This window comes from Onychostruthus taczanowskii, unplaced genomic scaffold (assembly GCF_017590055.1).
Source record: "Onychostruthus taczanowskii isolate IOZ18803 unplaced genomic scaffold, ASM1759005v1 scaffold71, whole genome shotgun sequence".
NCBI classification, from domain to species: Eukaryota; Metazoa; Chordata; class Aves; order Passeriformes; family Passeridae; genus Onychostruthus; species Onychostruthus taczanowskii.
In genome coordinates, this window is record NW_024504898.1 from 3,939,764 (window position 1) to 3,952,754 (window position 12,991).

Sequence of the window (12,991 nt, forward strand, 5' to 3'; positions counted from 1 at the left end):
GATTTATTTACTTTTACATATACCCTGGTCATACTAAACCTGGTGCAAGGCTAAATGTATATGTTTTAATGGATTTGGTTTACTTTCAACTTATAAGATCACATAATTCACAACAGTGAATGAAAGAACAGGCAATATTTTAAATAGTACAGAAAAAAAAAACCCCTAAAAGTGACATCAAACCTTGGTCTAGGCCAAAATTTACTCTATGTCTATCACCATCTCCAAAGTTTATCATTTATATGAGGAAAGTCATTTCAACTGTTCAATTTCTAGCTTTATATTTTAAAAAAAGCTATCCAAGACTCTCTTTAAATGGATTTTTCAGTAAAAATTAAAGTAATTTTTAAAAAACCCTTTTGTTTTTCTCTTGATCAAGACAGTTCAGCAATATTCATTTCATATGTTACTATTCTAGAAATCTGATTGTGATAAATATATATCACACTAATACTCATATAAAGTCGTTCTTGCAATTTTAATAACTTTTCTATTTGCAAAATTTCTGTAAGTTTGATAATGAATTTCTTAAAAAGCTCCAAGGCTGTAAAGGAAAGTAATATCTTATAGACAAAATGGCTTACTAAAAGGCCTGGAAATTACTGACACTTCTATGAAGTACAAAAGTATTTTAGGTTACTTAACAGAGGTCTCTTCAGTTTCCTAAGACCTTACATAGTTGGAAAAGTAGTCTCAACATGAGTTAAGAGGTGAGAAGAAATAGAATAAATAAATTAAAATAAATTAAATATGTTTTCAAAGAACATGCATAAATCTCCTTAAGAGATTTAACTGTCATTATGAGTTTTTTATTAAGGACTGACTATTACAGGTATTAGCTTTTCCTATGGTTTCAAAAGTGGTTTGTGCCTTTTATAGTTAATGGTGTTAAACTGAAGTTTATATTAAAATGATGACACAGATTTGCAATTCCAGTCTGTCATTCAAGATAGTATTTATGTGATGATTACTTTCAAGAATGTCAAAGGGTTTCATTCCAACCATCACTGAGAAGAGTGTACATCTCTCTGAGCAATATTTCAGTCTCACATTCAGTTATTACAGTTGTCCAGATATTCTACAGAGGTAAAACCTCCAGAGAGAAATTTCTGCCATGCCCTGCCTCTCTTTATTGAAGGAACACCATGAAAATATATTTCACAATATTTAATCTCTTCTGCTCCAATTTCTGATTAAAGTGAAAAAAATAAAATCAAAAGTATATGGTAAGAAAACTACTGGAAAGAGTAATACTGAGAGTTTTTTAGGGGAAGCTGGTCAGATTTCAGCAAAGCACAGACATTTCAGATCATTACTGAATTATTTAAACAGATTCTTATGAAAAGAATTTAGAAAAACAAATTCACAGAAACTTTTTAAATTCTCTGATAGGTATGTATATGACACTGTTTTATGTCTTTTTATGCTTGAATCTTGAACAGTAAAGTAATTACATATTTTCTTTGTTTATTTTTTGGTCTTAGTCTAGCTTCTATACTAGTTTTCTATGTTCTCAGTACTTCCTAAATGCAAGTTTCCTGTGGATACCCTGAAATTCAGTCATAATTTTTGATAATTCTCTCTGGTGGTTCTGCCTTATATCACTGGTGTTTTGGATCTGTCTTTTCAAACATAGAAATTACTGTCCTTTTTTCTCTGCCAACCTCAACATCACAAAAAGTTTTTCTAGTCCTTAAATATTTTTATTATTTTTTTTCCAGGCTTCTTCTCTCAGCATTCTGATTCTGCCTCCTTAATTGTATACAATTGTCTAGCTGCATGTCACTTGACATTTATCACTCATATGCAGAGGACACCCTGATCTTCCAAGCAAGATCAACTTCTTTCCAACACCTATTCTCTAGGTGTTACATTTATGATTTCACAGGTGAACCTCAGCCTCTCAACTCCTTTCTGCTCTTTGACAAAGAATGAAGAATCTGGAAAGAACGTTTGGTCTGCCAGATGGAGAAGGGCCACAGCCAGACAATACAGGAGTGCAAAGAATAATTGTGTAGGTGGAGAAAGGAAATATTCATGGGTTGAAGAATACACTAGGAGGAAGTGAAAAAAGTAATGAGAGAAAAGAAAAAGAGAAAATGAGAAAAAAAAAGGAATGGGGGTGAGGGAGGGGAGGAAAAAGGAGAAGAAACAAGGTAGAAGAAAAAAGGAAAAGATCATAGAAGATAAGATAGACATAAGATGTTTCTGGAGAAATGTTTCTGCAAAAATAGATGATTCTGAGGGGACAGAGCAAAGGCGTAACAGATCTTGTGTTTGACCTGTGACAAAAACTGGAAGTACTGCCTAATTTTAGCAGAGCAGATGAGCTGCCACAGTGTCAGAGACCTTGTGTATTGTTGTGACAAATGCCAGTGGCCAACAGGTGGAAGAATCAGCTATCACAGGAACCTGTGATGCAGGGACCCTGTACGCCAGGCACCTGAAAATCAGTTCCTGCACAGTGGGGAGACCTCTGGGGGAATAAAAGGATAAATTCTGTATCCTGACTGGCTTTTGAACATATTGCCTGTTTTTTCAGTTTTTGGAAGAATCCCAAAATAGTGATCAACTTAAGTTTACCTTGTTTGCATATAATATTTTCCCATATTTTCCATATTTTTCCATTTTTTACATATAATATCGTTGCCATCAGTGATTACTGGTGACAACAACCATTGTACAAAAAAAAAAATAGAAAAAAATTACCAATTCTAACAGGATAGATATTCATCCATTAAAATATATATCTATATCTATATATCTATATATATATATAAATAGGAAGTGGCAACAATTTTCAACTCTTTCCCAACTCCTCCCTTTCTGGGAGTTCCTTAAGAAAGCCAACATCAAATTGATTGTCTTAAAACGTTTTAAGGAAAAGATGGTTTTCCCAGGTAGATATTTGTACTTTCTGAATTTGAATGAATTGCTCTATAAAGAATAACATGCTCTATAAAGAATAACATGTACTTTAATATAAAAATGTATATTATAATATAAAAATGTATATTTTAATATAAAAATTGTTTTGAATGAGAAAAAGATGTTATGATAGAGTCCATCAGGTTGGACGGGATTCCAAGATGTCTCTAGTTCAACCTCCTGATAAAATGAAGGTTGAAATTAATCCATTCCAGGTGTCTCAGGGCTTTCTCCAGTTGCATCTCAAAAACCTTCAAGGACAGATTTCACAATGTCTCTAGAAAACTTTCTCCAATGCTTGATTGCCCTTGGTGATCTTTTGCTTCCATCTATCAAGTCAGAAACTCCCCCACTTCAGGTAATGACCACTGCCACATTAATTCATTATGCACTTCAGTACAGTACCTGCACATTAAAGACTACAAGTACGCCATTAATGTGCTTTGCTTTGGCACATGCAGTTATGTAAGATACTGGAGGGAAGACACCCTTTGGTGGCTGTGACAAATCATAGTGAACAGGACTGTAGATATAAGTGAGACCATTATTCTGGAATCACACTAACACTTCAGTTTTCCTGCTGAAACTCCCATACAAGTAGTGACCAGTCCCAGCAGGCTGATTTTGAAATCTGGTAGTACCATAGACCAGGATTTTTGACCGTCAGTTCTGCTAAGCCTACATAAGAAATGTTGCTATATTTTGCACATAAATCAATAAAAAACAGTGGTACAAATCTCCGAGACAACTTTGAGATTTGCAAGTTGCTGGGAACAGCCTTTTATCTTTCCTTCTGCAGTCTCATGTTGGTTAGAAAAGAAAATCTTAAGAGATTTCAATTATGGACTTTGGAGAAAGGTGTTGGGGACAAAAAGAAAGAAAGGAAATACAATGTTATAAACCACTTGGATATCTCAGTTTTATTTTAATCGTAAGAGATATTTATCCAAGAGCTTGTGGTTGTCTTCTCTGACTGCCAGAGGCAAGCATTGTTGTCTTACTGAAATACTGATTTTCAGACCACTGCTATGAACAAATACACCATTCAGACCTCAAAGTTCCCTTGTGTTGAAAGTCATCACTTGCAAACAAACTTCTCCATGCTCATTTGGTCTAGCAGCTTCACTTGAAGTCAATCAATACAGGAACAAAATACTTGGAAGGTAGAAACGTGCATTTCCTGCTGTTTTTTCTTCCTTTTAACTTAGAAAGACCAACTTTCCAGAGTTAAAACATCAACAATAATGAGTACCCTAAATGGTTATCTTTTTTTTTTTTCCTAAAGTGATATTTTTGCCCCCTTTCATAAAGATACATAGATACTACTGTAATTGCAAAAGCTACTATTCCTTTAGGTATACATTTTGACCTAAAATAAGCATACTGATTTCCCCTTCTGCAGTAAAGAAATCAGAGAGAGAGAAAAAATTAAAAAAACTGTAAAATAGCTGCTGTTTGATCAGGCCACTTACAAACAAAATGAAAAAAAAAATATTGAGAATCTTTCCACTGTCCTTTTAAGGTGAGATTTGAAGCTAAGCATCACATATTTAGGATTCAGGTGCTTCAGGCTGTGATACAGTGCATAGGTCTTTCTGTTGATGACCAAAACATGGCAAAGTTAAAATGTATGTTCCTCAGAAAATTCACAGAAACAATCTCATCTTCCTCTAAAAGGAAAAAAAAAATCCTTGAAATTTCTTCATGAGCTCTGACATTCAGCCTTCTTCAGTTCAAATTCCATGAGATATGCAGATTATACCACTGCAACCCTGAAGACAATATTTTTAAAGCACAATTACAGGAAATGTACACTCAAATATCAAATCAGTTAATGTACATAATGGGGAGATGTATAAGCATAGGAGCATTGGAGTACCTTAAGGCCATAACTAAATATTGACATATATTCCAAAGGCCAGACTGTTTGTCCATTTTAGAGGATTCACAGTAGGATTTGTTCTTTTCTTTCATTCATGCTGTATAATTCTACATGGCTTCAAGCATATTGCTTGTCACCTTATTAGCTGAGAACATGCAAGTCATGAAAAGATTAAAAATTACTAAATGCATTTTTTCTCATCCTTTCTCATTCTTCTAGTTGTATCTGTAAGGGAGTATGTGTAGAAGGATGGATGTCTGTGAGAGAAAGAGAACAGAGATTATTTTTTGTAGGTTTGTTCTTGTCATACTCATGCTGATTGTTTTCTTGTCAAGGGACAAAACTGGAGCAGAAGATAGTGAGATCAGAATGGATCTTTTTGTCCAATATGTCCATCTAAAAATTTCATATTAGCCTTTCACACACATTATTTTATTCTGCTCTAGTCAAAGAACAGTTTCAATTAGGAATTCAGATAGCTTTAATATATTCTGGGGCATGGTATAGAATACCTTGATCTAGGGACCAAGTCTAGGAACCTTATTCATCATTTTGTTGCGTAAGAGGCCCATGGCAAGCATGGAACAGCTCTGATGTGTTTTTCTAGTGTCACTAAGGATGAAAATAGAAAGATATTGATGAAGGACTTAAATACTGTGAACTGCAATTCATTCCACTTCCTGATAATCAGATTTGTTTTAAAAAAATTCTTGCTTTTTCACTGATGGTTTTTTCCTGGAGAAGAAACACTGAAGTCAAATGAGGCTGCCAGAGTTAAAAAAAAAAGGCATTGACTGGGACCTTCCATGTACTGATGCACTCAGAGCTGGCCAAGCAGAAGAGACAGGCACAGCTGGCCTTGCTTCTCAGTACTTATCAAAAGACATCAATGCAAGTGGAACAAAAGCAACAGTCTACACGAAACAAATAATCTGATTAAGGTGACATGGCAACTTCTGAGCTCCTAGATTCTTCTATCCCATTCTCCTACCCCATAAAGTCACACACACCAGGTCTTCCTTTGGCTTTCCTGTGAAAGAAGCTCAGGTAGAAAGAGCTAGAGAAGGAAACCCAGTGTCCCCTGTTGATTTGGCAAATCACCTCAGAACAGAGTGAACTTCTTTAATTTACATGCTTCTCTATATTTACTTTCTAAAACTGATTAAAAGATTTTCTGGAAAAATCAGCTCTTCCTGAGTTTTAATAGATTAGTAGCAAAATTGCCAGAAGTCACATTATAAAAAATTAGGGAAAAATAAATTACTTTTTAATATGCATGGCTAACCCAAACATTAAATCATAACATAATTTCCATTCCACAGAAAAAAATCTCTCTACTTAGACACACAAAACTGCAAGGTTTCTTGAAGTACCAACTAAAAATCTACATCCTATGGGAGAACAAAAATATTTATTTAAAATTTGATTTAAATTTAATGTCTTGATGTGTGTTCCCACTTTCCCCCCTTAAAACTTATCACTTGTTTGTTTGTCTGTCTGAGGGGCTGTGTGATAGGAAAAGGCATAATCCCATCATATATTGTTTTGACAGGAAACTATGCTACCCAACTATGAAAAAGGATTAAAATGTTATGATCTGTTATACAGCATGCCCTTTACACAAAGTTAATCCCTTTTAAGGAGGCCGACCTGCACCTCATAGGAAGGGATACAGCCAGCCAAACTTCAGCAACGTTCCTCTTAGAGGAACAGATGAGCAGGGCATTTCCCTGATTGTCTTCTAGCTCTGTGAGGAGAACATTCAAAGCTGCATGACTGCCTCACTCTCCTTTCCTAGCTCCATAAGCACTTAGGATATGCTTTTGTTTTTCCATGAATTTTTCAGTACCAAAGGCAAGAAAAGGATGGGGCTTTTTATTTTATGTTTCCAGGCTGTCTTGTTTTTTCCAGGTGGTGTTAAAAGTAAATAAAATTGACAAGGCAAGGCTAATGAGTTGAGGACTTCATGTTTTCACCTTATATTTTGAGTCTGTTACAAGTAAAGCTTTAATGGATTCTACTAACTCCTTTATCATCTCTCAGCCAAGCCTGGCAAAAGTAAGAAGCATCGGCTGGGCTCTAGCCAAGATGGGTTTAATTTGAGAGTCAATATTCACTGGTTTTGTTACACATCTGTGGAGTACTGCAGGTGTTCTGGCTGACCTTGGAAGCTCTGGTCTCTCTTCGTTCTCCTTTTCTCTTCTTCTCAATTACTTGGTATTTGTTCTGGATCTGACACTGGTTTGTTACCTTTTATTTCTCAAAATCCCAAAACCCCAAAGGTTTCTTTATCCTTGAAGAAATTCTGCAGCAATTCTTCATTTCTTATAAGAAGACCAGTAAGTTCAAACATAAAGTTCTCATGTTTGAAGATGTATTACTGTAATTTTTTAATGTGGCCACTGAGGTAACTATGGAAGACAATAACACAATCTTTTGTTTTTCCTGATCCGCTCTTTAAAACCACTAAAGCAATTAGAAAACTACATGCTCTTTGTTTCTTTAAAAATATGAAATCTATTGTACAAGAGATCTAAAATAGCTAGAACCTTCTGGATTCAATCAAGCTTGTCTTCTGCCTTTGGAAATGTGCAAATTAGAGTAGGAGAAAGGATATGTTGCAACTTTTATGTTGCTCAGCAGGGGCTACCTGGACTTGTAATTTCACATTTTATGTAATATTTTATGAGGTACATTTCAATTACATTAAGGGAGGCTACAAGGAATAAAAGCAGTTAATTACACCAACATTTGCAGCACTCCAAAGAAAGGAATACCAAACATCTGTGCACACACAATGAAGCATGAATTGTAAAAGGTGTCTTTGGAAATTTCTTCAATGAATTAAGATAATTATGAAAGACCCTTGCCTGGGAATCAAGAATTCTTGAAATCTGTGGAAATCTATGCATCCTTAGACATCTGTCAGATCTGTTCCTGAGGGCAATATCTGAGGGATTTCTACTGGTTCACAAGGTTTTCCTTGTTGCCTTGGTCTCTAAACCTTACCCATAAACTGTTCACCCAGTCAAGGCCATTCTTCAGAGACATTCTGTCCATTTCCTGTGTGGCTGGGAACCCCTTGCATGTCCCTCCTGTCCCGTCCCTGCCGGACAGCCTGTAGCCACTAAAAGTCATTGATGGCTAGAGGTTGGCACAACATGGCTACATTTTCCAGTCATGTAATTATGTCAAAATCAGTCATTCCTTATGTTAGAAAATATGTTGCAAAAGACTATGACTGTCTCCTCCTGGTGCTCTAAACATCACAAATACAAGCTCTGCATGATTTTACAACTGCAGGACTGCCAGGACTTCACAGCTTATGGACCAGCCCCTCCCTAATGATCAGATTAATCTGAAAAACAATTATCAAAGACCTAAACAAGCAACTAACAATAACAGAAACACAAAGTTCCTAAAATGTTCCTTATATTACATTTGAGGGTTAAAACGATTTTCTTTCTGCCACTGGGTACATTTGTCACAATGTCAAATGTCTGGTTAAAAGAAAGATAAAAAGAATAGACTCACATTGGCACATGATGAGATGCTTGAAGGGTTTTCAGCTTCAAATACACACTGAATATCTTGAGATCTGTGATGAAATCATGGGAACTAACAATGGCTATCACATGGCAGAGACTCCAGGGCCTGTTGCTGATACATTCAGCTTTCAGATATGCAATCAGCCACGTCTTGCTTCAGCACTTTCTCTTATTTTCTACTGACACCATAACTTAGCTATCTGTATTCTGAAACCAACTTAGCTACATATATTCTTGCCAAAAATAACTGGCTCTCAGGCACGTTTTGTCTTTTCTAAAATTCTTTTGAGGCTGTTTTGTTTTTGTTTGTTTGGGTTTTTTTTGTTTTGTTTTGTTTTTTTTAATTTTACTAACAGAAAATACAGAAAAATTGGACTGGTTTCTTCGAAAGGCTAGACTGCACCTGGGGTTTTCAAGACTTCCAGTCTCCTTGTATAAACATAAGTAAGAGCTGGGGGATCCTATCCCTGAAATACAATCACCTATATTAAATTTGAGATCCAGGAATAACAGCCCTTTTTTGCTCTGAAGCAGGTTGCCTAGAGAGTTTGTTTCATAACATGGGCATCCCATCTTCCTCAGACAATTGTGCAGGGCAAACAGAGACACCGAGGATCCTTGGAAGACTGCTGCAAAACTGGGGCAGATGCCAGGTTCCTGGAATAGCCTACCATCAATCCAGAGTCTCTAGAAGACTGTGCTGGCCTCAAGATATCATGAGTTAAGCATTTTAGGCTTCACTAATTAGCACTTACTGTAATTTTACTCTAGGGTCTCATTTTCACTGGAAGTAATGGCAGCTGCTCCCTCTCCAGAGGAGCCTTCAATCTTGTGGAGAAAAATTTCACTATAAAAGGAGAGAGACATTTGGTCTGCTACCAGCATAAAACATTATACTGGGGAAGTTTCACTGCTTTTTTTACCAAAGAAATATAATTTATGTACTAGTGGTTATCAGATGCAACATCAATAGTACACTTTCACTACAACATGTTGCATAAATTAGGAGCCAGCATTGAACCATATAGCCATAAATATTTAAAAAGGTGCCACTAATATACTTTAAACAATGAGACACAATGCTAACAGAAACAGCAATGCCAAAATAATACTTACAATATGCACTAGTTTGGCACAAATCTACTATAAATTTGATGCAGAGAGTATAATTTTAGTACTGAGTGTACTAACATCATGGGTGAATTTGAACAGTTTCATAAAATACATCATATTTGAGAAATTAGATAAAAGTTAGCAGAACTTGCAATAAAAATTAACTTGTAATAATTATTATGAGTCTTGTCTTGGCAATAAAATAGAGTAATAAAAATCTAAAGATATTTAATGCAGTGTCTCATGTATTGAGAAATTTATTGAGTCACACACAGAAAAGTTGTAGTGAATTAGTCAGTAGTGAGTAGTCAAGGAATCGGATAAATATTCCAATATTAACTCCCCAGAAAACAGTACAATACTCCTAAGAAATCTAACTTAGGTAAAAAAAGAAACATCCTCAGGGAATTTTAATGAAACCTTAGGAGAGTTAAAAATGAGCAATGCAGTAGCAGAATACCTTCAGAAAAGCTATTGGAATGACGAAATGAAATTGCATAAGATTATCACCTATTTTAAATTCACTGTATCCTGGTGTCATTGTAGGTATTGGTACCTCAGGAAAAAATGCTTAGAAATATTAATGCTCAATGTTAACAAAGGCAAAGAAGACCCCTAGTGAGTCATGCACACCTCATAAATCTTTGGGATGATCAAATTTTCCTTGAAGATTGTCTTGCACACTAGCCAAGTTATTTGAAAAAAAATGTGTAATTAAAACAGTTTAAAAGAGGGGAAACGAAACAAGTATATGTGGAAATGCCTATGTAAGAGAAGAATTAGCAGATGAATAGGAGGAGGAATGTGTCACAGATATGCTTCACATATTATGTTCATTAATTGGCATATATGACAAAAGTCATATGCTAAATACAGAGCTTGGGAGGAAACTGCAAAGGACAAATTTTCCATAAATATATTTCTTTTTTCTTCTTTATAAGATCTCTCTATATTGACTGTTCTCTGAAAAAGATGGTCTTCTGAAGAGAAGGATGGATGCAGACAAATATTCCTACCTTCCTAGAGGAGCAAAAAGTGACAATAGCTAAAATACGCTCATCACAAGAACTGGATTCGAGAATTCCACTGACGCCCCATGATCTGGCTCAGACCATTACAGAAAGCACAGATGAAAATTCAGATCTGTTTTAAAGTTCTTTCTGCACATTACAATGCCTTCCCAGCATCTTTAATGAAACTCCTCTTGAGATATGAACATTAAGCTGTGCTCCTTCTGGCCTGTTCTTCATCAGAAGTAAATTTCTGCCTTCAGACTGTATTAATGACTCTGCTGATGACAAAGGAGATGAAACAAAGCACAGCTCATTCCACAAAACCAGCAATTACGTTTCTAGGCTAGGAGAAACATATTAAAATGGGTGATGACAGCTAGTTGTGTTAGAAATTAATGATACAAGGCTCGAAGTACTGATTGCATATCCATAAGAGGTTTCATGTTCAAAGGGGGAACATTTGATTGAACTGAGTTTATATTTAGAAAAATGGGATCTATTCCTTTCAAGCACTATGTTAGATCTGGATAAATTTCTTTTAAAAGCATTGCACATTTCCTTCCATATTTTTTCCCTGCAATACTTGCTATGCTTTTGCATGTCACTTTAAAATACCCAAAACAACTCTAACATTTAAAAGGCAAAAAATATTTTGTTTAAGTCCTGACTGAACAAACTGGACCATCAATAGTTGGAAATCCTGCTTTCTCCTATTTTAAATTAACTAAAGGTAATTGAATTCTTTGTGAACCTTTGTATAAGTATTTTGGTGTTTGCAGTAAGAATGGCAGTCTGGGCATGCCCACCTCTTCCTGTCTTGCAGCAATCCTCCAACAATGGGCAGCTCAGGACACTAGACTTTCTCACTAGGGAGCAGATCAGTAATTGCCTACAAAGGGTGCCATAATTCCTCTTGTCTAAGTCAAAGGTGCTTTGAAAAATGAACAACTGTATCTGCAGTTTGATCAGAACAGCAGAAAGAAAAATAAACCAGTGAAAACCCATTAATCAATTTGGTCACATTTTTTTTTTTTTTATTTTCTGGCATCTTGCACTGCAGCTCATTGTTACTGCATCTGGTAAAGCCCCAGGCATGGCCTTACAGATTGTTTCAGACCTCAGGTATGCAGCTAGCACACATTCCCACCACAAACCTCCTCGGACATAGTTAAAAAGTTAGTTGACTAGATGCTCAAAACAAGGTGTAGTGGGTTTGTCAGCTTCATTTTGTCATGGCTTTCATATGCTGTCACCTGAAGGAGTGTCAAGTTAATCCTGAGTACATGTATGGGGAGAGGAGGTTTCTGCTGGTCTGAAAAAAATGAAGACCTCAAACAATTAACTGTTACACAGCTTTGGGTGCAAACATTCTCACATTAACTTACAGCATGGTTAGTCCTCCCAAATTAAGAAAATCCAGAACAATCAACAGTTTCACCACTGACTGAAAAAGGAAAACTAAAACCATGTAAGCTAGCTAGAAAACAGTCACATGATAACTCTAATGCTGAAGAATTTATTCAAGTAGCTTAGCCATACAACCCCTTTTTCCTGCTCTTTAATCTGTAATGCTCTTACCCCTCAGAATAAAATGTAGTGGCTGTTACTACAGTGATCTTGTTATGCTTGATGGCTCCCAATGTACTGTTGTTCTAGTGCTTTGTTCAAACACTTGTGAGTTGTTATAATATTTGAGCACCCACAGTTCCCTATAGAAGAACTTTCACAATTAATGTGCTTAACTTTTCATTCCCAGTCTGCCTTTTGTTGCTTGTGTCTTATTTATTTCTTCTTGTGTTGGTATAATCCTTCAGACAGAACACCTCCTCTTCCTTCCTGAAGTTTATGTGAATCCTAACTACCTCAATAAACTAAATTTGATGGCAGCATCCTGAGAGTATTTCCAAAATGCTCAAATCAATGCTGAATAGAGATAACCAAGACAGTTTAATGCGCTATTTGAGTGCCAAAAGCAGCACAGCAGCCTCCCTTGGCTCAGGAGGATAAATTAACCCAAATGAAGAATGACAGCATCAGAATACTTTTTTACATAGCTGCATATAGTACTTTAAAACCATATGAAGAAAGAGTGATCAGACAGAGCAAAATCTACCCAAGATTGCTCCACTGCAGTCAAGTCACAGCGTTGATTCTTTCTTCACATTTACAGGGAAATGCACATTCATACCATGCCTTGTTGTAGCTCATTAGGGTGAAATCCTGCTCGGCACATGTGGTTCATCAAAACCAATCTGGTGCATGGAACAGACACAAATTGTCTTGTGGCACAGCAGCCCTGCATTTTGTTACTGGGATCAACTTCTCACATAAGCAGCGTGCAGAGCACACATCTACACAAGAACAGCAACTACAGACACACACTGACCACAAGGCCTGATATGTCAGGTGAGTCACCTCTTCATGTCACCCCACATACAAAACCTGCACAGGGTGAAGAGCTTCAGATTACCTCAATAGTTTTAAGTCCTGTAAAAGAAATTAGAGAG

The 12,991-nt window shown here is 36.1% G+C and overlaps 1 protein-coding gene across 1 annotated transcript in view; it reads right to left on the minus strand.

The window, feature by feature from the left end:
- GABRG3 (gamma-aminobutyric acid type A receptor subunit gamma3) overlaps positions 1-12,991 on the minus strand; it is a 289,850-nt gene that overhangs the window by 119,952 nt on the left and 156,907 nt on the right. The gene's annotated exons all lie outside the window — the stretch shown is intronic.